This window comes from Furipterus horrens, unplaced genomic scaffold, assembly GCF_987537825.1.
Source record: "Furipterus horrens unplaced genomic scaffold, mFurHor1.1.pri manual_scaffold_7, whole genome shotgun sequence".
Classification (NCBI taxonomy): domain Eukaryota; kingdom Metazoa; phylum Chordata; class Mammalia; order Chiroptera; family Furipteridae; genus Furipterus; species Furipterus horrens.
In genome coordinates, this window is record NW_028327177.1 from 114,466,600 (window position 1) to 114,491,432 (window position 24,833).

The 24,833-nt window shown below is 43.5% G+C and overlaps 1 protein-coding gene and 1 pseudogene across 1 annotated transcript in view; both read right to left on the bottom strand.

Annotated features, from left to right (window-relative positions):
• Positions 1-24,833, bottom strand: part of TMEM108 (transmembrane protein 108) — a 287,613-nt gene that overhangs the window by 26,799 nt on the left and 235,981 nt on the right. The window lies entirely within an intron of this gene.
• Positions 16,107-24,833, bottom strand: part of LOC150005099 (uncharacterized) — a 31,853-nt pseudogene continuing 23,126 nt past the window's right edge.

Below are 24,833 nucleotides of genomic sequence, written 5' to 3' on the forward strand. Positions count from 1 at the left end.
GGGCGTGGCTGGAAGGCACGGGCCTGGGCTCAGTGGAATTTAGGTTCAATCCCCACCCAGTTGTCGGAACTCAGGCAAATTAGTTAAGCTTTGTTTTCCTCAGCTGTACAATAAGGATGATAACGGCTAACGTTAGGGTGTTTTCAGGGGTGGGAACAGGAGACTGAGAGGCATAGAGGCCCCACACAGCGCCAGGCATTCAATGTGGTAAATGTGGTATCTTTCTGAAAAATGTGAGAATAAAAGATACTTAAATAATTCCACATATTTGAGTTATTTGCAGCTGAATGCTTACCCCCAAATTAGAGATGTTTATTTCTTTGCAGACAGTGTCAACGACAGAAAGCAGAAAGTAACGTGAGTCCTGTGATGCAACAGTATGGGTGTGTGTGCGCACACGTGTGCACGCACCTGTGTATTTGTCTCATTTTCACTTTGCATGTTTCAGTCATTAACAACTGGTTCAGACGAACATACAGCCCATACGACCGGGTGAGGCAGGAGAAGGCTGAGCTGGAACCCACTTCCTGCACGCCCTGCCCAAGACCCTCTTCTTCACTGCACCTACCACGGCAGGCTCCATTCTGGGTGACATCAGCAATCTGGCCTTCGCTTCTTTCCCAAGTTCTCAAGGGCTGGGTAAGAGTGTTTGCCGGGATTTGGGTTTTAGAGATGAGTGGCAGCATTGGCTTCCTGGTTTAGGGTCTGTGCTCTTGGGAGGTTCTGATGAGAGCCACAGGGAAGCATGGCAAACAGGAGGTAGCCCCATCAAGGGCCTGGCATGCCCTTCAGAAACCCATGGTGTCTATAAACTGATACAAATGACTCCCCCAGAGCCTGCAGACCCACATCTCGGGGTCTGGTCTAGTGGGCTCCTTAGTGAGTGTTACAGGATCGCTGGGATCTGAGGAAGCCATCGGAGCATCCTGGGACCTGCCCAAAGAGGCTGAGGTACCTGGCTTGCATACACCAGCGTCTGTCTACCTGTTCTTCAAATTCTCAAGAGCCAGAAGGAGAAAAAGACATGAGGTCCTGGCCTGATCATGCCCGAGAGTCACAGAGCACTGGGGCTTTCACCTGATGCCCTCTGGGGCTAGCTGACAGTCTGAAGTGTCATTTCTTAGCAGTCCCACCTCCTCCTCACAGTTTGCTGAGGAGACAGCAGGTACTAGCAAGGGCAGTGGCAGTGTCTGAGAGGAGGGGCTGGGTAGGGCAGGGGCTGTCTGCTTCCTCTGGCACACTGCTCACTGCTCCGGAGCCCCACAGCCTCTCCCTGCACCCTGTAAGGCTGTTTGGTATTCTCGCTCGGCCCAGCGGGCTGGCTGCAGGCGTCTGGTACTGCTCTGTCAGCTGCCCAAGGGTCACTGTCTGTACCAGTTTGCCTAGAACAAAATGGTTCAGGCAGCACAGCTGTGTGTCCTTGTGAAATTGCCACATTTCTCGTTTCAAGGCAAGATGCCCACACTCCAAGGTGTAATGGAGGTGCTGGGTATGAGGTAGATTTCACAATTGAATTCTGAAGCACCGCCTTGTAGGCTGTGCATGCTCAGGAATTAAGGCTTTCCTCTTCTCTTGTCCCTACTTCTTCCCAGTACCGATACCGATACTATCACAAATTCTAAATTTCCACTTAATGAGCACCTGCTATGTGCCAGGCACTCAAATAAGGATTTTTACATATCATTTAATCTTCATAAAACCCTGTGAGGTGGAAAAGAACAAATCTTAATCTATGTCTTGTATGATTATAAGGGTACCTATCCCCCACCTCTTTATTATTCTCTTTTGGGGTGACTGAAGTACCTGAGTAATTCAATGTAAATTTGGAGGTAGCTTTCTGGAGGAAACACTAATAAAATCCTGTCCATATCAAGAGGAGACACCAACAAACACAAAGAACAAGGGAAAAGCAATGGAAGGTAGTCTGTAACTCAGGGCTCTGTTGAATGGAATAGACATTGTGTGCAGCCACTTGACAGGGAGCTCATGAAAGCTGGACAAACCCAGGAATGCTTCCTGGAAGAGGGGGAACTGGAGTTCTCTTACTACCATCCCACCATTTGTTCATTTCTTCATTCACACATTCAACAACCATTTACTGAGGGCCAAGTGGAGTGAGGCATTGTGTTTCCCAGATAAACTGCCCTCATGATGTCAGCCATTGAGCTGGCTGCTAGCATCTCATTCCCCCCTATAGGCACTATAATGCATACTGGCAGATAAAATTCTGGCAAATTTTGAAGAGGTAAGTTTATCCATGGGTGGGAAGCCCTAATGTCTATAATAAGAACACATGTTTATTAAGCACTGATTATGTTCACAAGTATTTTATTCCTGCAAATTGATTACTCATAAAAACTTTTGTGAAGTGGGTCTTGGTCCCTAAAACAGGGCCAGAGAGGTTAAAAGATTTGTTCAAGGTCACGCATTCAAGGGGGAGCCAAAATGCTGACGTAACTACTATATATTTCTGTTTTTCTTTACTCCCCGTCTCTGCCTCTCCTTTTCTATTTCCAGCTGTGGGCATTGCCAGCTGCAAAAGCCCTTTAGTGCTAATGCTTGATTACTTCCGCTCTCAGTAAGCTCACTACCTGATCAAAGAACTCCTCACTTCAGCAGGCCTTTCAGAAGAGAAGCTGATGACTATACAGAGTCAGGCTCTACTGTTTCACTCTGGCTGCCTCCAGTCCAGGCACACAGTTCAAATTGCTGCTGATTTGAACCCAAGACAATAATTGGGATCAGAACTGAAGCACATCCCTGAAAGGCTCTAATCCCCAGGCCCAGCTTGGTGGTGGTGTGGAGACCACCACCACAGTCCATCTTGGGAATGTTTTTTGTAGACGCCCTCCTTAAGTAGTAGAAATGTAGCTGTCCCCACCTGCTGGGCAGGGTGCATAGAGGAGAGGAGATAGTTCCTTGTCACTGAAATTTGCTTAGCTGCTCTGCCCTTACTCTTGCCACAGCTCCCAACAATGCAGGGACCCAAGGGTCATAGGTAAGTGTGCTCCCGCACCCCAACTGTGGTTCAAATGTCCTTTAGAATCTAGAACACACAGTGTTTGAATCCTATAGCTCTAGGATGCTTAGGCTCTATTCTTCACTTCTCTTTCCTGGAGAGTGTGGAGAGACAACAGACAGTGGAACTAGGTATAAATTCACTCACCAGTTGTAGGACCTTGCATCAATTTACTAGACGAGCGGGCTATGTTGGGATTCTGTCTGGGGCTCTCCATTCCCATGTCGGTTCTTCAGATTTTGCACTGAGTTGGTGCAGTGGCCATGGCAGTCCACCACCCACACAGCTTCTCTTCTCTTCAGGAATTGGTCTTAGCTGAAGAGAGCTGTACTGCTCAAGGTTACAACCCCCACCTGGGAAACCTGCATCCAATGATGGGTTTATGTGGAGTAAAAGGGCTGGGCTCCTTGCCTCAATGTAGGAAGGCTGTGAAGGGCCAGCCAGCTCCAGAGTTCCTCACTGGGTCAGCCGAGGCCTGCAGTGGGACTGCATTGCAGCCCACCTTCTCTCCCTGTCCCATCCTCTTCCCTTGCTGTAAAGTACCGGGAGCACCAAGTAAATGATATCTATTTAACCATTACTACCAACACCACCACAGGTTCTTTCTACAATCTGATGCTAACATTCATCAAGAGATGGAGTCCACGTTCCCTCTCCTTGTATCTGGGCAGGCCTGTGACCATGGCAGATGTTCCACTAGGAGTTCCAAGTACAAGGGTGACACGGACTAAGACTGGCTGCCCTGCCATGCTGGACAGATCACACATAGATGGAGATGCCTGAGGAGCCCCAGCTCTTCAGGTGACATGGAGTGAAGCAGAGACAAGTAGTTCTCACTGAGTCCTGTCCAGAATGCAGGTTTGTGAACAAAATAAATGGTGTCATTGTGTTAAGCTGCTAAGTTTTGGCTTGGCGCACTACACAACAATAGTAAATGGAACTACATTATCTCATTAAATTCACACTAAGCTAGGTGTTATTATCATAGCTCCCTTACACAGGAGGACACACACAAAGAGGTTAAATAATTTACCTGAGGTTTCACAGCAGGTGTGTGGCAAGCCGAGCTGCAGGCTTACATCTGTCTTACTGTGCGTGCGGACTCTGAGTCACATCCCACCCAGCCTTGGCCACACATCTTATTCGTGCTGTACAGTCCCCAGCAGGTCTGTACTCCTGCCTAGACATGCCGGCTACATTACACATGGACATCTGCACGCAAAGATGACCACTGCATCTTTTACTATGTCATGTAATGGGAATCATCTTCAAAGGTCTACTGAAAAGGCTGGTTCCTATGCCAAGCATAAAAAGACACTTGGCCTTAAAGTGGGAATGCAAACAAAGAACATGGGCTGCCTTGAAGTTAGATTAGGGCTTTGATTTCTTACTTCACTCTGGTGGACTTTTAGAGCTTGGCTTGTTTTATTTTATTTTATTTCATTTTTACAATGCATAATATTTTTTCAATTAGGAAATGTGTTTTAAAAGTCAAATGGCTTCTTTACTGTCTTTTACTTTGGAGTCCAATTGGTTCTTAAGCTGGAGACAGTCCCTTCAGGATAATCTTTCGGGGCCATAGCAAAGTCATATGTGTTGCTTATATTTTCACCAGTTATTACACCCAAAATGATGTTTGGGCTACCCTTAGAATTGTCACAGTACCAGAGACAGAGAGGACACCATCAGGAACAGCATGATACATAGTTTGACCCAGTGCATGGAGTCAATTTTTATTCTATAATTGTTGCAAGACCTTCTTTAGACTTCTCTAGACACTTTATCATATGTCTTCACTTACATCATCCGGTGTGCAACTGACAATCCTTTTGTGAGCGCCTCAGCAACAAAACACAACCCACTTTCAACTGCTTTGTGACTGTCTGTGTTCCTTTGGTCCCATTTGGAACTTGGTTGTTGTTTGGAATATGGAACAGAGACCATTCTTACAATGATGAACACCTGTTCCACAAATATCAAGCTCCTGTCCTGCTGCTCTGCTTCGATGCCCTCTGCATCCACAACTTTTCGTTTCAATAATGAGTCACAGCGAATCTTTGTAAAGACATTTTAAACAGCAGTTAAATATGTATAGTACCAGTGATGCATCTGCTGCACATGAGTGGTTATGAGATAAACTACAACTGACATTCGCCTGTGCTTGGACCGTGATAACTGTGTCAGGAATGCTGTCTGGCTGACAGAGACCAGAAGATGCATCCTGATTGCAGAAATGTTAAAATGAACAGAAGTTTTTTCCAACAGCATAAACCTAAATGACGATGTGTGCTTAAACAAAATCCTACTTTTAAACTTTAGGAGGTAAAGAAAAAACCAACTGCCTTGAAGCACAGGCTATTGTTGCATTTTTCTTCTTTGCAACCATTTCCAAATGCTGTGTAGTAATATTTAGATGCTTTCAGCTGAGTATCTGTGCACTGGATGGGAATGGGCCTAACAATGGAATTCCTGTGGGTCCTAACTTGGGATGACCCACAAAACTGTATCTTCACACTTGCCCTCTCTGCCAAGAACTCAAAAAGGATCTTATGGTTTACAAAATGAATTATGCATGAGAATGTAATATGCTGATCATTTTAAAGTAAGAAAATCAGAATTGAACTATAGTTTTTTTAACATGTGTTTAGCACATATGCCAAAGGAATGTGTAAAGGAAAAAGCAAAATTAGAAATTTATATCTTTGTAAAAATGGTTAAGTGACATTTAAAGCAAGATCGAACAAACTATTGCTACAGTTAAGGAGGCTGGTTAGCTGCTCCAACAGCCCCTTGAGTGGGGCCTGCCAGGTTCCATTTGGCAGGGTGGGGGTGGCAGGGATCTAGTGAGGCGTGGACGCATGTGGCTGTGGCAGGGAAACACCATGCCCTACTGTGGCCACCTCTCTTGGTCATGGAGTTCTTGACTCTCTCGTCTGAGGTTGAGACCCAGGTCTGTCTAACCCCAGGCCCCTGTTCTTTCCAACCTCCACTGTTTCACAAACATGCTGTTAGAATCCAATATCAAAACCTTAATAGTTCTGTTCTGTACAACTCATTGTAGTAAACAAGCTTCCTGGAAGGGTTCCCCTGGAGACAGGGCTGAGTGAAGTGATGTTCTGGATGCCAGCTCATCCTTCTGTGCCCCTGGAGCATGGCAGGCATCTGGGAGATGCCTGAGCAAATTTCTTGGGTGTTTTCAATGAGTCTGAATTTTCAGATGCATCCCCAGCTCAGGGTGTCACTAGCACATGCCTGAGGTGACATATGCCATGCTCCCACTATAGACACAGGGGTCCCAATGGATGTAATTTGTTTCTGATGTATGCATTTCATGCTTTCAAAAGGCTTCAAGGTGGTTTACAACAGGACATAAGTCTTGTAGCATAAAAACTGAGATCAATACTTTACAGAGGAATGAGAAAACAAAACTGAGCAGAAACAGAGGGTGGATACAAATGGAACAGGGAGAAAGGAGCAAGAGCCACCTGTGAAATTCCACTGCTCACCCTACCTCCTGCGGTCTCATTGCTAAGCAGCCTTAAAGGACACAAGCAAATCGATGCTTCTCAAGAATGTCAAGGAACAAAATCTGGGAGAGCTCACGTGCCTGCCTGGTGCTTGTGAAGGAAAGCTTGGGGAATGGGCTGTGTGATTAAACTGGATAGTAGGCAAGACACAGCACCATTCTTTTTCTGAAAGAGAGAGCCTGAAATAGCAACTAGAGAAGACAAGATTCCTGGCTGGCTCTTAGGCTGCCTCCACATGTGTGAAAAGTGATTATTTCTTCCCAATGTACTCCCTTTCTCCCAATTCAAATCTCACACCTAGTACTCCTCTGTCAGTCTAGAAGCGTGAGGGTGACAGAGTTGGGGCAGACGCCACACACCCACTACCCATTAGAGTAAGGCCCTGATTGATGGAGTCAGAGATGAGGGGACTGCGCAGGGCAGAAGCAGCTACAGCAATCCTCAGCATGGGTCTTCCTGGCTTCCAGTTCCCAATGGAGAGGATCTTTGTGATATCTGAGGTCACACCAGAGTCTTGTTATGCCACTGCTCTGGTAGGGTTGGATCTTACATCTTCATTTTGGAAGAACTAAGACTAAAATGTATAGACTTCCATTTAAGAAATCCTTACAAAGAACAGGCTTTTCTAACTCTTAAGCCCAAATAAGCACCAGATTGCTCTCCTTATCTTTAATTTCACAGGGTTTGGGGGTGGGTGAGTGAAGGCAGCATTATCAGTACTTTGTTATCCCTTGAACAATATCTTTGTCTTCACCTTCCTTCAGTTTAAGGAGAAATTTCAAGATCAAGGTCACATATGTGCTGAGATGATATATAAAAATGCTTCTCACAGTGTCTGGTGCAGTCATTGTGGCTGCTGTTATCATAATTATTATTGAGCCTGACAGTGTCTTCTTTCTTCCTAGAGTGTGACAGTCTCTAAGTACTGACTAACTTTCCCCAAGGGTTCAGAACAAAGTAACAAGGGAGAACATGGGGCACAGAGCATGTCGAGAAAAAGCCCACCACGCTGGAAGTTCAGCTGGACTTTCTGAAACAGGCACACAAAGGTGGGTGAGGTCACCCAGGGATGTGCAATTGCAAGGGGAGGTAGGGGTCAATGGAAGAATATTCCTTGAAGACCATGTTTTTTTACAAGCATGCTGAGTTTGAAATAAGCAGGGTCCTCTGGGTGACTGAATATCAGCTCCTCCCCACCAGACACAAATATGAAGTAATCCTGAGGGTGTCACAGGAGCACATAGCTGAGGCCACAAACAAGGCTGACATGCTCTACTTTTCAGGGCTTTGAGAAAAGCAGCACTGGAAGGAAAAGCCAGTCCTTCGGATGTCCAGCCTTGCAGGCAAGGGAAGTCACACTTAAACCACAGTGATGCTGGTGGCTTTTCCTAGGGCCCTCCCCACTTACATTCCCCACCTCAATAAAACTAATGGTCACAACAGCTGTTTTACAACTGTTTTAATGTGATTTAGAAAATATGATACCAAAAGCAAGTCCTTCGCAATCCCATTATTGCGAATATTTATCAGTCTCCCTCTGTTTTCATAATGCCATCTTTGCATTTACCTATGCAGGGAATGTTGTTGTGTGCCCCTCAGATCCCCTCTTCAAGACTGAAGCCATCCTCCCCTCAACTGGGTGCGTGGGCTGTGGGTGCTCACAGCTGAATCTCTCTCCCTGGCTTTCCCTTGCCCAAAGGGGGCTGCCTCACCCAAGATGATGCCCCTCCAGGGTGACCCTCACATCCAACAACTGGTTGATATCAGCGTACAAAGACCCTTGTCTCAATTTAGGACAACTCTGAAGGCCCATCCCAGCTCACAGCACCCCGGAGTGGGCTGAGCCCTCTGTGTTAACTGCATGGCAGCCTGACCACCTCTCTGCTCGGCCTGGCCCCTCACAGCCTCAGCACTAAACCTCCTACAGTGCACACACGCGCTCTTTCCTCACGAATCTGATGGAGAAAAACAGTTGACTTCATTTGCAATTTATTTTCATATAAGGTGGGGTGAACCTTTAACTTATTTTTTCCACATACTCAATTAATTTTCTCAATACCATTTATGGAATTATCCTCTCCCCAGTTTTGGGGCTGCTACCTTCATTATCTTTTAAGGTTTTAAATATACTAGAGACTGTTTCTGGGCTATCCAGTCTGTTTCTCTAATTTGCCTGCTTTGGGTACTTGAAATGCGGTATTTTAATTAGTATTTTTTTATGATATGCTTTGGTTCTTGCAGAGAAAATCCCTTCTCATTACTCTAGTTTTCAAAAATGTCTTTACTACTCTTGCCTATTTATATTTTCAGATGAACTTTAGACTGTTTTCTACAGATTAATTTAAAAAAATCTTACTAGAATTTTCATTTGGATTTCATAAAGGCTATAAACTAATTGGGGAAATTTGTGCAATACCAAATCTTCCTTTGATAGAATTTGATGTCTCCATTTATTCAAGTCTCCCTTTATGTCCCTTAGTGAAGTTTTGTGGGTTTCTTTCTTGTTTATGTATTGGCCATTTGGTTAAATTCAGCTTTGTGTGTGTGTGTTGCCATTAGGAAATAGTTTGTCTTATAGTATTTACTCTAGGTATTCATTGCTGGTATGCAGGAGAGGTACTAGTTTTTATTCACTTATTTTATTGAGGTATAATTTACATAAAGATTGGGACCCAGGCAAGGATGTTCCCTCTTACTGTTGCTAGTCAACATTGTACTGGCAGGCCTCGCTAATGTAATAAGGCAAGGAAGTCACAAAAGGTATACAGACTGGGAAGAAAGAAAACTCTGTTTGCAGATAATATGACTGTCAATGCAGAAAATCCCAAAGAATCTACAAAACAAACAAACAAAAACCTCCACAAAAATGACAACAACAGAAAGTCCTGGAATCAGAAAGCAAGGTTAATACAGTATAAAAGTCAACCGATTTTTCTATATACCAGCAATAAACAATTGGAATTTGGAATTAAAAACACAACATCATTTATATCAGCATCCCCTCCCCAAAGAAATACTTACATATAAGTCTAACAAAATATGTCCATAATCTATACATAAGGAGAACTACAAAACTTTGATGAAAGAAATCCAAGATTGAAATAGTCCACATTCATCGATAGAAAGACTCAAGATTGTTATGATGTCAGTTCTTCCCAATTCTATCTATAGATTTAACACAATCCCAATCAAAATCCTAGAGCAAGTTATTTCGTGGCTATTGACAAACTGATTCTAAAGTTTATATGGAAAGAGAAAAGACAATAACCAACACAATACTGAAGAAGTGAAAAGACTGCCATCACCTGACTTAAAGACTTAGTATAAAGTTAGAGCAATCAAGAAAGTGTAGTATTGGAGAAAGAATAGACAAACTGATAAATGGGGCAGATGGATACCACTGACCCACACAAATACAGTCAATTGATCTTTGACAAAAGAACAAAGGCAATCCAATGGAGAAAGAATTGGGTTTTTCTTCAACAAATGGTGCTGGACCAACTGGATATCCATATGCAAAAAATGAATCTAGACCCAGATCTTACATCTTTCAGAAATATTCTTGGCATATTAATTTTTTTGGATTTCTGTTTCCTTATCTGTAACCAAAAGATGTTGAAGTGACTTTTCTCTAAAGGTCTCTGATTCTAAGATTATTTGAACATTTTTTTTTTTTTTTAATGAAGAGGCAGGAACAGAATAAGAAAGGTGAAAGGAGAAGGGCTGTTTTAACTCATTTTCCCCCAAAGCAGTCTGAGACATGGCTTACTTGTAGGTAGTTTATTGTGCAGAGTGATTTCAGGGAACAGGTGTAGGGGACTGAAAAGAGTGAAAAGTGAAGGAGAGAAAGAACATCCAAGATTGTGTTATTGAGTTGATAGCCACTTGCTGGGGATCCTTGGAGAAGCTGTATGGAATGTACCTCACTGTCCTTTGAAGGGACAGAGGGAGATCTGTCCACTGACTCTGTCCCTCATTAGTGAAAGGGTGCCTGCCTCTTGGATGTTAACCTGCTCACATGTCAGGAGTGTGTGTGCAACAGAAGGGCCAAGCAGTCCTCACAGCCATCCTATGTGGCATTGCTGGAGAAGTCAGGGGCAGAATGACAAAGATGTGGAGTGGCTGAGGCAGGTGCTGTCCGGGACTTCTCCATGTGGCTGATTCCTGCAGCAACAGCTAGAGGACAAGGTGGACTGGGAGGAAGTGAGGGTGGCGGGCTGAGGGGCAATGAATTTGGGCTTGAGGTCTTCAGTGCCTGGGTGACCCAGATAAAAGGAGAATTAAATCAGAGTCTGGGTGGACTGAGAGATAATGATATTTCCTAAAAGGCTTAACTGTAGGGGGAAAATATTATTCAAAGAAAGATAATATTAAACAGAATAACATGTTATTTCTCTGCTCAAAACCCTCTAGGACATCCAAGCCCAACTAGAGCGAAAATCCAAGTTTTAATGGCCATCGACTTTTCCTCTTCACTTCTTCCCCTTCCCCCTCCCTTTCTCTGTTCTAGCCACACATCAAGCAGGCTCCTGCCTCAGGGTCTTTGAACTTGTCTCTGCCTTCAGGGCTCCTCCTGCACTTCATGCTGGTCTGGGCTGCAATGTCATCTGAGGAGCCCTTGTGACCCCGCATATGAAAGGGCACTCCCATCACTCTTTATCCCCTGAACCACTTAATTTTTTTCCATAGCACTAATACTATATCAGTTCATATTATTTGTCCATTTTTTCTTTCCTAATTTATTTTCAGTATCCTCCAGTGTAATGTAAGCATTACCAAGGCCACATCTTTATCCCACTCCCTACTGACATAGCTCCAATATCTAGAACTGTTCCTGGAAATAGCAGGTACTTGATAAGTTAAAAAATATAAAGCAAGACAGATTGAATGAATGAAGATGGTTGTGTCTTGTTGATGCTAAATTTGTTAAAAGAAAATAGGAGGGTCTAATATTGGTCAAAAGCCCCTTAAATAGAAGCACAAAGATGGTTAGGTTATATTTGTTCTGGATGGTGATGTAAATTGCTAGTGTAAAAGGTGACAGAGCAAGACTTGAGCTCTTGGATCTGGAAGCACCAGTGTGTTACCGTTAGGGACTCTGGGGCTAAAGGGAGCCATTTTGAGATATGATGGATCCACTATCATCTTCTGCCCCAAGTGTACCCCTCTGTCACCCCATGGCTCCAGATGACAGTTTGTCCTCTTGGCTAATTAAATCAGGTACTTAAACTAAACTCCAAGAATGTCTAGGTAAGTGTAGGTGTGTATTTGTGTGTGTGAAAGTGTGCACATGCACACATGTGCAAATTCTCTTCTATCCAACATGTCACTCAACAGAAACTGCAGATGTGTGCTAGAGAATCTTCAGGCGGCAGCTTGCTGAGTGTGACTGTGGCGGCAGGATGCACTCATGTTTGAGCACGAGCAGAACAGCTAGTGGAAGGAGAAGGCTAAAGGTGGGTGTTTTATTGATGAAGACCTTAGGAATTGGGAAAGATGGGAACTATTTAGGATGTTGACAGCTTCCTATAGATAACAGATGGTTTAGGCAGTGAGTCTAACAAAGAGTCATTGAATCCACACTCAGGTCATAAGGAGGAGAGGGGTGTATATTAAGTAGAGGCAATGGCCTGCCTCTTAAATGATGGTGGGCTTGTCAATGAAATTCAAAGAATGTCAGTGATGTTGTATGAATGTGCACATACAGCATAACCCTGAACTCTGTAGTGGCATTACTTTTTAAAGATTTTTTGATCTTTTGAAATCATAAAAAATCCAGCATTTGTGGATTTCAGTAGTATGGAACTGAGGCCTGAAGATTCTAGAAAAATGGAACTAGCCAAGGAGTTTGTAACCTGAGCTTGGTTTACAGGGATGGACTGAAGGGAGTTCACATATTTCCTAAAATTGTGTGTAAAATTATATGCAGCCATCCAGGTACACTTTTCTGGGAGAAGGATGTAGAGCAGGGTTGGCAAACATTTCCTGTAAGGTCCAGATAGTAAATATTTTGCACTTTGGGGCAGATGGTCTCTGTTGCAAATGATTCAACCCTGCCCATACAGTGTGAAAATAACCATAGGTAATATATAAAAGAATGGGTGTGACTGTCTTCCAATAACAATTTATCTACAGTCATGGAAGGGGGGCTGAATTCCACCCACAAGCCACACTTTGCTGACCTGCGGAATAGAATAGTGCCGTCCACAAGAACTCTCTGCAATAAAGAAAATGTTCTCTCTCTGTGTTGTTTGGTATAGAAGCCACTAGCCACACAGGGTTATTTACACTTGAAATGTATCTAGCATTACTGGTGTGCTGAGTTTTTAATTAATTACAATGAAAATTTCAGAGCCACACGTGGCTATCCACTAAGTTGCTGGACAGCACGGGTCTGGAACTTCCATCACAGAATTAGAGGCCTGGCAAAAAGGCTACAGGCTCCCCAAGAAGAGGAGCTTCCCTGGAAGGGAGAGGTGTTGCACCCACACAGAGGTCCCCAGGACCTTGCCATCACAGCAAGTGCAGCCATTCAAATCTTGCCTCACAGCGGGTCTTAATGGTTAGTGTCAGGGATTGAGAAGGTGGTATGATTCTGAGCCACTCAGGATCTATCTGATACTTGGAGCACTACAGGAGATAGACTTTCTCCTTCTCTCTCAATTTATCTGCCTGAAATGGTTTGTGAAAGTGACACTAATGGTCACCCACTTTGCTAGTGGTTCCTTGGTTACAGGAACGTGCTATGCATTAGGACTAATCAGCTTAAGGGATAGGAAGAAGGCCCAATCTATCAGCTTATTCAATGGCTAAAATAGAAGGGCTTTAAGGTGTGCAGGTCTTTTTCCCTTTTTAGGAAGTCTTGAAATATTCCAAAATCTGGCTCTAAATTCTCAATAAGGCTGATTATCATAGCATCAGAAGGATCTTGTTCTAACACCATTTCATCCACTGTCCTCTAGAGAGAAATCAAGTTGAGATGGCGATCCCTGGACTCTGTGCTTCACTGCAGATATCTCCTGCCACATATTTCAATTCTTCCAGCTTTTCCTGTTTGGTGAGCATATTAACCATGCCCTAGAGCTCGCGGGAATGAACATCATGTCAATTCACATTTTGTGCCTGGATTCCAAGAAGATCTCTCTTGTCAGTTTTTACGATGATGACAGCAAGAGTCATACAGTAACTTTTCCAGACAGCCCCTATCCCTCTTCAACGGAATTACTCCCAGTGGGCTCTCTAACTGAAATGAAATATGCAGCTTCTTCAGCTCTCCAAGAGATGAGATGAGTCAATGGAGAAGCCATTTTGCTCTCTCATGCAGTGTCCTGCCTAACACAAGCAGTGGGCTTTTGCAGTCACAGATTGGGTATCTCAGCCCCCTTTAAGGATCCTGGCTCATGCAGGCAGATCACGATTCGAAGTCCCAGCCAAGAAATTGGATTCAAAGTTTTAGCATATATTTTTGACACAAATTGACTTCTGTTCTGGTCTCTTGATTCCTGAGACTACCCATCCTCCTTCACTAGAATTCCCCTGACAAATATTAATGAGATTGTTTCCTCTGATTCTTGAGAGTTAATTAGGTTTGTAACAAGGGAAGTATGTGCATCATGGAACACAGGAGGCTATGCTTCTGGGGAAACCAGAAGAGAAAGAAATAATAATCAATATGAGTCCTCGGGGACCCCATGGATATGTAGCTTGCAGTCTATAAATGGAACTGATATAGTAGTTAAGGGCAGATTCCATGTGCCCTCTGATCTCCAGAGGGTTCTGACAGACAAAGGAAGCCAATATTTCGGCTCTTCAATCTACACCGCCATCTGCACTCGATGATTTGCTGTTGGTTTTAGGAAACGGAGCCATTTGTCTAGTTTCTCTGCCTCTATTGGAATATTTCACCAGAGGAATGTTTCTTGAGGATGGTAAATCACCCCACAGATAATCAGCAGTGGAAGAGACCCATATAAGTTGGGATCAAATTCATAACCAGGAGTTTCTTTAGTCCAGCATTTTTTTCATTACCAATGAGACATCTGATGACAGTGAGCACCCTCAAATAAAGCAACTATCACACCAAATGTCAGTACTTTCCTTTTAGCAAAATATCTTAGTAGCCTGCAGCCTGATTTTTTTGAGATCTGCTGTTTTCTTCCATAGCTAATGGCTATGGGACTTGTATACAACTGTTTCTTTTGCCTTATTACTGACTTGCACAAGCCTATATAAAAGTAGGCAGGACAATATTGTGAACTTTCAGGTACCAGCAATGATCAATTCCTGGTAGTCTCATCTCATCTGAACTCCCACCTACTTCCCTTCTCCATTGTTCTGAGGTCAATTCCAGACCTGTAAAAAAAAAATTCCAGATAATTTTTATCGATCCCTGTATCCCCCTTGTCTGACATCTATTTCTCACCTCTAATCTTTTATTTTGAAGTGAATCCCAAATATCATACTTTTAAGTGATCCTTTCCTTCCTCCAACCTGATCGTCGGCAGCCGTCCGTCTCGAGAGACGATGGTGTAGCTTCTTAAGAGTCTATCTGCACAACCGAGAATGGCTGTGCAGTCCGACTCGGGAGTGACACGGTATCTGTCTCCTCCCGTGTTGAATCGACATCTTACGATGACGCTGGAGTGTCCTCTCCAGTGAAGCTGAAGCTACAGAGCCTGGGCAGGGTGATATGGAGGGTCTGCTGTTGCCCATGCAGCAGATACCCCCTCTCTTCGCAGATGAAGGGTCCAAGGGAAAGACGGAGTCAATACAGCTTGGCTTCAGGTGCGCCGCAGGAGTTGCCGGTGTTGACTACAACGTCAAACCGCCTTAGGGACTCCGGCTCCGGATTTTCTGTCGGGGTTTACTCCCTTAGCCTTTCCCCTGAAGAGGTATGCCGCAAGGCAGCGGAGGTTTTTTGGAGTCAGAGTTTTCCTTCTCTGATCCAACCTGATATGTTTTGTTATAAAGTTATTATTCATTAGTTTTAATAGACTTGAACACATTATAAAAACAGGTGCCACAGTTAACATGCAATCAGTGCATTCTTTCCCTGCACAGCTCTATTACAACAATAAATCAAATTTAGAAATACTACAAGTGAAGTTACTTAATGAAGGGGATCATATAACATAAACACGCCTGCTGCAGATGTGTGCAGCTTTTCATATTTGCTATGAAGCAGCACCAGGAGAGTAAAACTGCTTGGTTATTCAATCAGATTTCACCATGTCAAGAATTGGTTACCCATGTATCATTTTCTAAAAGCTTTTTTTAAAAAATATTTTTTTAAGTCAACTTTTATTTTTACAACTTATTTATTTATTTGTTTATTTATTTTTAGAGAGAAGGGAAGGAAAAAGAGAGGGAGAGAAACATCACTGTGTGGTTGCCTCTCACTTGTGCCCCCAACTGGGGGCCTGACGTGCAACCTAGTCATGTGCCTTGACTGGGAACCGAACTAGCGACACTTGGTTCGCAGGCCAACGCTCAATCAACTGAGCCACAGCAGCCAGGCTTCTAAAAGCTTTTTGATGTAAATAATATCAATATGAGGAGCTTTATAAGCATTTATTACTCGAGCTGTACAACTGAAGGTGTGAGATGAACAGATACAGCATTAAAAAGTCATACGAAAGAATGACACAGAGGCATGTGCATGGTGGGTTCCCAGGGAGGCAATATTCATCCCTCATCCCCGTGTTTTCCTCACGATGATCAAGCCCATCCACTTTGGGTTCTTTCAGTGAATCAACAGTTCCCTTTTCCACAGAACAGTCTTTTGTTTTAGGGCAACCTGTTTCTGTTGGTTTCTTCTCCTCTTTTTTCTCTTTCTTGCTGTCATACCTCTGTTCCTCTTCACTGTAACCCGTGTAACTTTTACACCTTTATCACTCTCTGATTTTCCTTTCCGAGCCTTTTCCTTATCTTCACTTTTCTTCTTCTTGCTTGTTGATCATGCTCTTTCATTTCTGCTTCTTTCTTATTTTCCTCTTTCTTCTTCTTCTTTTGTGACTCCTAGGGAATGGTGAGGGAGGCAAGTTTCTTTTCGGAGACCCAGGTTTTCCAGGAGAACTTGTGTCACTCCTGCTGCTTCGTCATCTCTCTCTGCTTGCACTTCTGGAACGTCTGGCTGTGCTATAACTTTTTGGTGGTGTTTTAGAATGTTTCTTTTTCTTCTTCTTCTTTCTTCTGGCCTCTGGTTTTTGATATGCTCCTTGACCTCCTACGTCTCTCTGGAATATCTTCTCTGTCTTGGACTTTTGGATGGTCGCCTACTCCTTGACTTAGGATTTGATCTCCTCGATCTACCCCTGACTGCCTGTGCCTAGAGATGAGGGAGGCCTCCTTGAGCGAGATCTCGATCTCTAGTGCCTTTGTTTTTCCTCTTTCTTATCTGGTTCTGTGGCAGCAGAAATTAGGGACTGTGCTTCTCATCCTCTCTTCATGGCTTCTTCTATTTCTTTACTGGAGAAGCTGATTTCACCTACATTAAAATCCTCCAACACGGTGAGCTACTTAAGGTCTTGTTTGTTGACGTAACAAATTAACATTCTTATAGTTACATCTGGGAATAAGCGGTTGAAAAAGATAATCCTTTAGGCCTTGTGGCTGAATTTTTGAGGCTTTTGTTTCATTTTGAAAATTATATATGCACTGACCTTCTTTGATGTTTAATTAGGCTTTAATTACAGAAACAAGATTTCAATTGAAACTGTCTTTGGCGGGACTTCCGGCCAAGATGGAGGCTTAGACGGACACGCTAGGTCTCCCTCTACAACTAGAGAGGAATACAACTACTTCAAAACAAAGGATAACTAGAAATTCCAGAAAATAAAACTACATGGAAGCCCAACATATGAAGTTAAAAACCAGCGGTGCCATTTGGGCAGGTAAGAGTTAAAGAGGGCAGCGCTGTTTGCGGTTGCACCTGAGACAGCGGAGGGGCGGCGAAAAATCCCAGCGGCAGTCAAGCCCCTGGCAGTGCGCGACCCCAGTGCTGGGGAAAGCAGCCACCGCATCGCCTTGAACAGTGAGGCCCAGGGGGGCGGGAGGACGGATCCCGGTCTCCTAGCTGAATAACTGTGTGAATCCATCTTGGACCCCCGCCCCCAAAGAAAGCACCACAGGGCTGCGAAATAGGTCGCAGACAGGCGCCGGTCGCTGAATTGTGACGCGTACACAGGCACTGCCCCCTACAGCCAGCCCAAGAAAACAAAACGCATCTGTCAAAATGAGGCAGACAACTATAGAAATCCCGGTGGCACAGCTCACCAGGCAACAGATAGAGAACCTGACAGATGAACAGATAAGAAACCTGTCAGAGGCTCAGTTCTGGGCCATTGTTATCAGGTGGCTTACAGAATTCACAAAAGAGCAGGAAAAAGATAAGAAAGAAGCGAAAAACATTCATAACGAAAGGAACAAAACCACATACGAGACAGATGGTGAGGAAAAAAAATCCAGAGTTCATTTCAACAAACTGAAATATGGAGAAGGAACAAGCAGTCAACCAATGCAGAGAGAGGAAATGGGAAGCAACAATGAGAGGATCAGAAACCTCTGGGACAGCTATAAAAGGCCCAACATAAGAATCATTGGTTTGCCAGAGAGCGAGGAAGATGAACTAGAACTTGAAAAAGTGAGTGAAAATATAATAAAGGAGAACTTCCCAGACTTGGGGAAGGGAATAGACTTGCAGGTCCAGGAAGCAAGGAGAGTTCCCAAGAGACTGGACCCAGGGAGAACCACTCCAAGACACATTATAATCAAAATGTCAAAAATTAAAGATAAAGAGAGAATCTTAAAAGCAGCAAGAGAGAAGAAAAGAATTATGTACAAAGGGGTCCCAATTAGACTATCAGCTGACTTCTCAAGAGAGACCCTACAGGCAAGAAGGGACTGGCAAGAAATATTCAAAGTAATGAAAATCCAAAACCTACAACCACGAATACTCTATCCAGCGAAATTGTCATTCAGAATAGAAGGACAGAGAAAGTGTTTCCAGGACAAAATAAAACTGAAAGAGTTCATTAGATCCAAACCACTGTTATATGAGATGTTAAAGGGACTGGTTTAAAAAACAGAAGCTAGGGAGATGAAACAAAGGCAAACTAAACAGGCAACGAGAGTGGAAAAGGAACTGTGGGTACGGGAAGCATATTGGGGGGAGGTCAACAGGGAGGGGGAGTGGGGAGAGGGAGGGAGATGATATAGGAATTGGGGATCATGGTAGGAGGGAATGGAATAGACGGAGAGAGGTTGGGAGGAACTTGTATGCACAACTAATGGACATAATCTAAAAGGGGGGGAGAACTGGAGGGAGGGGGGCCACCGGGTGGAGGGGAGCAGAGGGAAGGGAAATTGGCACAAATGTAATATTTTAATCAATAAAACACATTAAATCTGAAAAATAAATAAATAAATATATAATCTTCCTATTTAAAAAAAAAAAAAAGAAACTGTCTTTGGCAGTGAGTAAATAACATATTTTGAAGTACAGTTGTATATTTTTTCATAAGGTGTTTGGGAATTCTTTTCCCTGAAATAATTTATTTCATGCCTACATCAGTGAAAGGTATCTGCCTATCCTGAGTCCATCAGTAAAAGAAAGTTATTTCTTGTCCTGATTTTCAATTTTCCACTTTTATTAATTTGTTTTAATCTAAATATTGCACTTTAAATTGACCTTCATATGCTTTTAAAATAAGACAAATGTATTTGATAATGTACTTTTTATTTGCTCTCAAGTTGTACAAAACCAGGAAATTTGTGTTACTGTTGCTGCAGTAAAAATTGTAAGTACACAGTGATTCCATATTAAATGCAAAGTAGTCAGGCAACTCTTTCCTTAGAGGCATCTCAGGCTTCACTTTTGTGCAGCAAAAACAAAAGGAGGTTACGGTCTGTGCCATGTATATACACAGTTTCTGAAATTGTTTTACAACACTTTGATAATAAAATCCTTAAACTTAAAAACCAAAATCAACCAAAACAAAAAACCAGGTACAACCTTCTCAGCAGAGAAAGCATGAGTTAGGACCTAGTAAGGCAACAAAGCAAGCTCCACTCTCTAGCAAGGGTTGAATATAGTTGGAAGACACAGTATTTTATTTTAGCAAAAGCAACAAAACAAATATTCCACCTCCAGCAGCAGCAGCAGCAAAATAAAAAAGAAAAACACAAAACATACTCTATCTGATCAGACACTTTTCTATGAAACAAGATGGTTTCATTGTTCAAGATTTTCTCCTATGCCATTCTGGAGAAGGGTTTTTCCAAGAAAACTAACTATAATCCACATGTCAAAACATATTTTCTCTTCATCTCCCTGTCTCTGTCTCTCTGACACACACACACACACACACACACACACACACACGTTTCCCCTGCTTAACCATTGCTGACACTTTTGTTCCTTCCCACCTCTCTGCCTCCCCCATGGAATCTCCCCTGGCCTAAGAAGCTGCTCTCCAGAGCAACACAGTCTCACACTCCGCGGCCCCTGCCCTGCAGGGTTCCACATGGGAACGGATGCTGGCAAAGAGAAAGTTTCTTATCTAAAGGCAACCTACTGACTTTTAAAAAGTTGTCTTCATGAAGAAAATTGTGTGTACCCTGCACATTTCAGGGTAGATAAATAGCTGGCAGTACTTATAGCATTTTAATGCTCCTTTTCCTGCTCTTATTACTGTGATGGCTTCTCTTCCAAAGCAACACTGCCAGATGCAAAGGAGGAGGAGACGGACAGCTGGTTCCACAGAGAACCTGCAGGGCATCTCCCCAGTGTCAGGTCCATCTTCTCTATGTGGAGAGGATGTACCCACACACTGCCCTTGTAAGCCTTCTCCCAGGGACTCCTGATCACAGCCTAAAAACATATTTAATCAGCAATAACACGTCCTTTCCCAGGATGGTTCTGGGATGGACGCTGCCTGGGAGTGCAGCCTTGGGTGAAGGCTGAACAGAGGGCCCTAGGCCTTCTCTCTGTGTGTCTGCCAGCTGTGATAAGAATTATTGGAACTTTTTCTTTGCCTTCAAAGAAAATAATACAAAAAGATGAGGCTAAGCAAACAAAAGGGTAAACTCTCTGATGTTCCTATGTGATTAGCAAAGCTGCTCAGAGTCACACCTGCAGGGCGAAGGAGCAATGGAAGTGGGGCTTCTGCCACTTCCAGGAATTTCCTCCTGTTTTCACAGGAGCTTTTCTGCGATGCCTTGAGATCCTGTCTACAGAGGCAAGACCCAGCAAAGCTCCTCCAGTCACAGCCAGACTGTCAAGGGCTCTAGGTATCAATGAACTCATGTTGCAGTGTTTCCCCTGCTTAGGAGACAATATTATTTTTTTCAACAAAAAGCCCCAACTTCATTTCCCAGATTCCTTCTCTGATTGTAGTGGCATTGACCTGGAAAATGTTCCAAGGCATTTGGCAATAGTGGAGGTGCTACTCCTTGTTATTTTCTTTCTTTTTTTTTTTTTTAAGCAGACACTTTCCTTTCCTCTTGCACCCACCACACACCCAATGTGGTGAAACTGAACACAACAATGGGAGTTTTCACAAAACACTAGTGTTGTCACAAACAGTCTAACATTCATTCAATAAATAATTTCTCAAACACTTATTTACCATCTACTACATTCGAGTCATCATACTAGGTTATGAAAAAGATTAAAACAGTCCGGACACTCGTAGGCAGCTCATTAAATAAACACACACACACACACACACACACACACACACACACACACCCACCCACCATAATGTGAGAAGGGTTAAAACAGAGGTATAGGTTTACCACAGTGAGGTAAAAAGGGAGGAGTGAGTAATTACCTCTCACCTCTCCCTCCTTTATTCCTTCCTCCTACCCTCTGTTATCTGAGGAGTTTGTGACAGAAGGTTCACACGCTGTTGTTCAGGGTTCAGTCCGACATTACATCTACCCTGCCACAAACTTGAAGCACACTGTTTCCTCCACCTGCCACTTTCTGATGGTGGACTGACGGTCTGCAGCCTATGCAAGCCTGACAGCAGGAGACACAAGAGGGTAGGATGAGGACAGGTAAAACCTACCTCTGCTATCTGCCTGGAAGTGTCTGATAACATTGTTCTCATGCTGCCTTGGTAGAAACAACCAGAGTCCCTCTGTTTCTCATAGGGTGATAGAGAGGGAAGATACCTGCTGACCCAGGCTGGGGACTCCACATAGTGACCAGGTCAGTGAGTGCTCACATGGTTGTGTTAATTATAGGAAAAGGAAAAATCTATCAAATTATAGGGACTTTCATTGATCTCTCGTAGGCTTTTAATTACAAATGACAGGCTTAGAGTTTTTCAACATCCCATTATTCCCTTGTGGTCAGGAGGTCCTGGCAAAAATGATTACTCTACTATTAGGTGCACATCACAGCCTGAACCAGTTCCTTCTGAGTCCAGAATGTTAAGATCTGAGATGCAATATGATAACAAGTTCCCTGTTTGGGAGCATACATCTAACTTCAGTTCTGAAGATAGCTGCAAATCCCTCTTGGACTACTAGCACCCTAGATATCAACTCGAGACACTGACATGATACTAGAGAGCGATTAATGGAACTAAACAGAAAACCCCCCAAAAGAAAAAAAATATGATAAAGGTGGTATTGAGTAGAAAAGAAAAAGTGGGATTTTTCTTTTTGATCTTTATGAAAATTTTTCTTCAATTACAGTTTACATTCGATATTATTTTGTATTAGTTTCAGGTGTACACAAAGTAGTTAGACAATCATATACTTTACAAAATGTTCCCCCTGATACCCCTGATATTTCTAGTACCCATCTGACACCATACATAATTATTACAGTATTATTGTCTGTATTTCCGGCAGTGTGCTTTGTATCCCCATAACTATTTTGTGACTACCAATCTATATTTCTCAGTCCCTTCACCTTTTCCACCCAGTCCTTCAAATCCCCTCTGGGATTTTTTAACAAACGGTATCAGGACAACCAATTAAGCACTTGGAAAATATATACATATTCCACTCTATACACTTGTTATGCCCACCTCCTACCTCCTGCTTTCCCTTCTTCCTTCACTGAACCTTGCTTTTTTGGTGTATGTGTGCCACTGATTAATCCAAGTAAATCATTTTGATCCTATCCTTCTTGGTTGTGACTGATTTAACAATAATGAGTAGGTGACAGAATTCAGGCCAACGGCACCCAAGAATTTTCTGGTGCCTTCTTGTCTTCTGGTTGATGTGAGTGAGGATGCCATGGTCCAGGGACATCTGGCAGCCATCCTACACCCATGAGGAGACCTAGCTGAAGGGTGAACAACATTGGATAACAGAGTTGGAAGAGGAGAAATACAGGGGAACACACAGGTTATTAATGACGTCAGTGGGCCATTGTTTCAAGTACCCTTGAAATTTGATCGACCTTTGGCCTCATAGTCATGAAAGCCAATCAGTTCCTTTATTGCTTAAGCCCCTTCGGGGCTTTTAGTGTTCTGCAGCACAAAGCATGTTAACTAGTATGGTAATCATTACTCTCAGGGGGCTCTCCTTTTCAAAGCTTTCTTGGCTCTTCTCTTGCCTTTGCTTGTCCTGAGAGACTTTAGAATCATTGTGACCTCCATCCCTAACACATCCACAGAAGTGAGCCTTGCCTCTGCTCTTTCCTTTCAGAAGGGTGGGAGCCCTGCCCCTGAGCCTCTGTGGCCTTGAACTTCTGATATGAAGTAGCAAGATTGTGGCAGCACAGAGACAAGTAAATGCTTACCCTATCCACACTGAACTTGAAGCCACGCTGAGGAGGCAGCACCTCTTCAAACACTTCAGAGGAAGGAACAGCCCTCAGGCCTTTCTGCCCGACTTTTGCCAGGAGGACGCCAACCACTACTTATAATTCACTTGGCTCGGATAAGTGGGCTGACTGGGACCTGAGGGCAGCCTGGGGGAAGTCAGTCCTAACAGGCAGCCAGGCCCCGGGAGGCCACCTTCCTCAGAAAGCCCTTTTGGATGATGGGCATTTTCACACTTTGTCTTTGTGATAACCCTGGCACCATGATACCCAGACCAGAGACCTGAATCAACCAGGAAGAAATTTTAATGTGGTCAAAAAGTGGTTGGCTTCAAAGAAGGTTCAGTGCTCTGATCATTTCAACAGGAGTTATTTTTCCTCTTTACTCTCAGTGCTAGTCTGAGTCACTCATTATAAAACAAATTCCTTCCTTTAGGTGATTGACATTTTTCTTCTGAGCAGGGACACTAACAGCCCATTCAGCACCTTGGCATAAAGTAGATAAAATGCCCTTTCTTTGGGCAAACAGTCCCACACTCAGGTGCACAGCTTGTGGAGTCCACCCAGGTGTCTTTATGCAGCAGAAAACCTGAACTGTATCTGATGGGCCTGGTTCTGAGGCACCTACTTTCCAGAGAAACACCTAGTTACCCTCACTCATTCACGAAACACTAAGAGAGCACCTGAGAGTGGTGGGAAAGTAGTGCTTCCTGAGCCCCAGCTATGAGTTGAGTAGTTGAATGTCTGCTTTCATTAAATTTTAGCGGGCATCATTATTGCTATTTCACAGATAATGAGGCTAAAATATTTGCCAAAGGCTCCATGACAGATAAGCAATAGACAGAGAACTTGACCCAGGACTCTGACCCCAGGGCCACGTTCTTCCCGCCTCACTATGCTGGGAACACAAAGAAGCACAGAGAATAGGTCCTTCTCTCAGGGAGTACAGTCCAGTAGGGAAGATAGAGATGACCTAGAAAAATGTCAGTCACTCCCTCTATCCTTCTATAGATACCACTTCTTCTTCTGGATCATTGCTGGGTCCTAGCTCACCTGTGCATTTGGGAGCCCAGATTGTTGGGAAGGATGTCTAGGGTTTATGATATTCCATTATGCTTATGCTATTCTATTCGATCATTACAACTCTTCAAGGCTCAGCAGTAAAGGGCTTCGCTTAAGATTATGCATCTGCTGAAAGGTAAGGGCAAACTTCCAATGAAGGGTATTATTACAAGACCACCTCCTTCTCATTATATCACACTGCCTCCTGAATTCCTTGGATGAAATGGTCTGCAGGCCTGGTTGCATAAAGGCTGCAGTCCGGGCAGAGGAGAGTCTATCACAGGCAGCAAGTCCAATGTCTAGGCCAGCTCTATAAATCAAGGCTGGTGTCATATGAGCTTTGACCATTAGCCTTGGACTTTGCCTCCAGTCTAATGGAGGAGACGGGGCACCTAAGAAAGTGGGAGGTGGTCAGTGCAACCAATTCCTTATTTAGCATGGA